The sequence below is a fragment of the Dasypus novemcinctus genome, chromosome Y, assembly GCF_030445035.2.
Source record: "Dasypus novemcinctus isolate mDasNov1 chromosome Y, mDasNov1.1.hap2, whole genome shotgun sequence".
Taxonomy (NCBI): Eukaryota; Metazoa; Chordata; class Mammalia; order Cingulata; family Dasypodidae; genus Dasypus; species Dasypus novemcinctus.
Window position 1 is genome coordinate 28507617 of NC_092216.1, and position 4619 is coordinate 28512235.

At 40.2% G+C, this 4619-nt stretch overlaps 1 pseudogene; it reads left to right on the forward strand.

Annotated features, from left to right (window-relative positions):
• The first annotated feature begins 2383 nt into the window (after positions 1-2383).
• On the forward strand, positions 2384-3257 carry LOC139438372 (proteasome subunit alpha type-3 pseudogene; annotated as a pseudogene).
• Positions 3258-4619: the final 1362 nt, after the last annotated feature.

A 4619-nucleotide genomic window follows, 5' to 3' on the forward strand; every position in this document is an offset into this window, starting at 1 on the left:
TTCTGGGGAGGACTAATGCCATCAAATAGAGGGAACTGTATCCCTCGAGAGAAAGGGTGGCTCCCAGGGCATTGGGGCAGTTGAGCAAGTTAGGCCCTGAACACTATTCCATCTATCTCTGGAAGTGGCTCCTCGGGAAATGGAGGTTGGCTGCCACTGTGGGCACCAAGGTGGAAGGGAAAATGGACGTTAAATGTGTGGAACCAAGGTAAATGGGGGGTAAGAGAGGAGTTTCATGAGAGTACACAAGGATGGATATAAAACATGTAACATTGCACCATAACATATAGGAGATGACAGACTGATAATGTAAACCATAATGTAAAACATAGGATAACTAAGAATTTAAAAAACTGTGTATCCTAAAGTATGCACCACAATGTAAGCACAGATGTCACCTTGTTTGAAAGCTATTGTCTCAGACTCTGTACATCACGTTAAGTGAATATGATGTGAACAGGGTGTAAGAGTATCGCTGTGGAAGGGAAAAGGTTTTGTGGTGGATGTATGGGAGTGCTGTATATTATATATATGCATTGCTGTGGTCTAGGGCTCCTGTGAAGAAAAGTTCAATAATTAGGGGGGGAAAAAAAAAAGAAAAAGGTAGAATGTAGAATTTTTTCCAAGTCAACACGTATTCTTTATCTAACCTTTAAACCCATCGCTATATGCCATTTCCTAGTAAGGGACCCTGACATTATATTGGGCTTCAAATTTCAGGGAGTTCTGGATCACAGAGTGGTTCAACAATGGCAATGGAGGAATACTGGTATAGGATACCATTGACAGGTGATATAAGGCTGACAGGGAGCTGTACAGAACATATGTCCAGGGTGCGTGGTAATGTTTGGATATACTCATAGTGGCAACAATTAAAAACCACAGCAGGGGGGGTACTGGGTTCCTGGCCAGTGGTGCTCTGTCATGGTCCCTAGGGGAGCAGCGACAGTCTCCCAGGTGCAGTGGCGGGGACTGGGAGGGAGTGAGGGTTCAACAGTGAGCCCCTGATGCTAATGACTATGCTTGTGAGCTGATAAGCCTAAAATAAGAACAAGGCCCAGAGCAGCATTGTGTCTGGGAATTTCTTCCTGTCAGCCTTCATGTTACTCAAATGTGGCCAGTCTCAAAGCCAAACTTAGCATGTAAATGCAATGCCTTCCCCCCAGCATGGGACATGACACCCGGGATGAGCCTCCCTGGCACCGAGGGACCACTATCAACTACCAACTGATGATGCAACTGGAAAATGACCTTATATGGAAGGTTCAATGTGGATCAGCAGAATATCCCTGTCTACATAAAATAACATGACTTTAAAATGCTGTTTGACATAATGTAAGGGGGAAATGGAAAGGAGAAATGAGTTTATATTGCTACGAGTCTCTAAAAAAGATTCTGGAGGCTGTCAGAAGGATTGCCCTTATGCACAACTGAGCAGAGTCTGAGAGACAGATAAAGCAGATACAACCCCCAGGTATTGGTTCCTTTGAGGGCTAAAGAGACCCATGGGAGTTATGGTCATGGCAGAAGGGGTTAACTACCAGGTCAGATGGCCCCTCTTTGGAAATGGTGTTTATGTGTGATGAATCTGGACTCAGATGGGATCTCTCTTCATAAGACTTTCATGCTGATGTGCTGGAGTTGCAGTTAGTGTTGGGGTTTAAGATATATTTAGGGGATTTGAATCTCTGGACTGACAATGTGATAGCCAGGTCCTGAGCCTCAACAGACTCCAGCACCTACAATCTAATTCATTGGACTCACCACACTCAGCTAAGATGGAGTTGAAGAAGGACAACCACCACACCATGGAGCCTAGAGTGATTACAACTGAAAGTGGGAGGATTGCATCCAGTATCCATGTGGAATCTGAGCCTCCTCCTGACATAGAGGTGCAATGGACACAACCAATCCAATGTCCACATAGAAAAGGTGGCATTGGATTGGGAAAAGTGGACATGGTGGCTGATGGGTACGGGGAAAGGCAGGAAAAGATGAGATGTGGAGGTGTCTTTGGGACATGGAGCTGCCCTGGATGGTACTTCAGGGGCAATCACCGGACATTGTAAATCCTCACAGGGCCCACTGGATGGAATGGGGGAGAGTATGGGCCATGATGTGGACCATTGACCATGAGGTGCAAAGGTGCCCAAAGATGTACTTACCAAATGCAATGGATGTGTCATGATGATAGGAATGAGTGTTGCTAGGGGGGGAGAGGTGGGGTGGGGGTGGTGGGGTTGAATGGGACCTCATATTATATATTTTTTTAATGTAATATTATTACAAAGTCAATAAAACAAAATCTTTGTCAATCATTTATCAAGGCTAGTGGAAGCGTTTTGAGCCTGGAATCCCTACATAACCTGGAGGCTTTAACATAATGAGCTCTTTCAGCACTGGGTATGACCTGTCAGCTTCTACATTCTCTCCTGATGGGAGAGTTTTTCAAGTTGAATATGCTATGAAGGCTGTGGAAAATAGTAGTACAGCTATTGGAATCAGATGTAAAGATGGTGTTGTCTTCGGTGAAGAAAATTAGTCCTTTCTAAACTTTATGAAGAAGGTTCCAACAAACGTCTTTTTAATGTTGATCGGCATGCAGGAATGGCGATAGCAGGTTTGTTGGCAGATGCTCGTTCTTTAGCAGACATAGCAAGAGAAGAAGCTTGCAACTTTAGATCTAGCTTTGGCTGTAACATTCCACTCTAACATCTTGCAGATAGAGTGGCCATGTATGTTCATGCCTATACACTGTACAGTGCTGCTAGACCTTTTGGATGCAGTTTCATGTTAGGGTCTTACATTGTGAAGGATGGTGCACAACTCCACATGATCCATCGGGTGTTTCATGTGGTTATTGGGGCTGTGCCATTGGTAAAGCCGGGCAAGCTGCAAAGACAGAAATTGAAAAGCTTCAGATGAAAGAAATGACCTGCCATGACATTGTTATAGAAATTGCAAAAATAATTTACATAGTACATGATGAAGTTAAAGATAAAGCATTTGAACTAGAGCTCAGCTGCATTGGTGAATTATGTAAAGGAAGACATGAAATTGTTCCAAAAGATATAAGGGAAGAAGCAGAGAAATATGCTAAGGAATCTTTGAAGGAAGAAGATGAATCTGATGATGATGATATGTAACATTTACATCTGCTTCTGTTTTAAATTTCTATATAGTCCCATGTAAACTATTTAGCCCAATGGATTATTATATACCCAGTAACAAATTGTCATTAAATTTTTGTCTTATAATCATTGATGTTTGCTTAATATCTGCTTAACAAAATTAGTGTGGGCAATTGAAAACCCAGTACTCAGAATTAAAATGTCTGCTTAAACAATCCTTAGAGGTTGTTGGATCATATGAATTTAAAACTGCAGTCCACTAATGTAGAAGCTAAAAATAACCTGCTGGGCTGTTGTTGCCTAGTTTTGTATTTAAATGATGTTGGTTATCCTCCTCTATTAAACTTTAGGTGTAATTTAGAAAAACAGATCCTACAACATGTGAGTCAAGAATGTTTCTCTTTTCCTTTATTGTCATAAGGAGGAATGGATTTAAGAATTAAAGATCCTAATCTGTCACTTAAAAAAAAATCACATATCCGGTAAAGGTTTAATATCCAAGATATACAAAGAAATTATACAACTCAAGAGTAAAAAGATAAACTTCCTGATTAAAAAATGGGCAAAAAACTTGAAAAGAAAATTGTCCAAAGAAGAAATACAAATGGTGAAGAAACACATGAAAAAATGTTTTTCATTAGAGTTAGGGAAATGCAAATCAGAACTACATGAGATATCATTTCACAGCTATTACACTGGCCACTCTTAAAGTTGGAAAACTAAATGCTGGAGAGGATATGGAGAGATGGAAACACTTATTCACTGTTAGTGGGAATACAAAATGGTACAGCCATTGTGCAGGAATGACTAGCACCTCCTAAGGAAGTTGAATATTGACCTAGCATGTTAGCTGACAATATCATTACTATGTATGTGCTTGGAATAACTGAGAGCAGAGACACTAACAGACATCTGGACATTGAAATTCACAGTGGCATTATTCATAATTGCCAAAACTTATAAGCAACCTGGGTGTCCATCAACTGATGAATAGATAAACAAACTGTAGTATATATACATAATGCAATATTATGCAGCTGTAAGAGGAAATGAAGTTGTGAAGAATAGGACAGCATGGATGAACCTAGAGGACATTATGTTGAATGAAGTAAGCCAGACACAAAAAGACAAATACTGTATGATTGTGCTATTATGAAGTAAATATAAAATATAAACTCATGAAGTTAATAATTAGAATATAAGTCACCAGAAAAGAAAATGAGTGTAGGGAATGGAAAGCTAAGGGTTAATGTGTGCATCACTGGTAAAAAGATTATTTGTAAATCTTTGAAAATGAATAGAAGCACTTCATCGTGTTTGTAATTAGCTGAGCTATATATGGGTATGACACTGGTTGAAAGGGCAAGTCTAAAGTCATGTACATTACTAGAAGGAAAGCTAAAAACTGTACCATGGGACTTTATAAGACAGTGAAACCTCACGTAAAGCATGAATTTGGGTGATATTGCATATATAAGACCGTTTTTG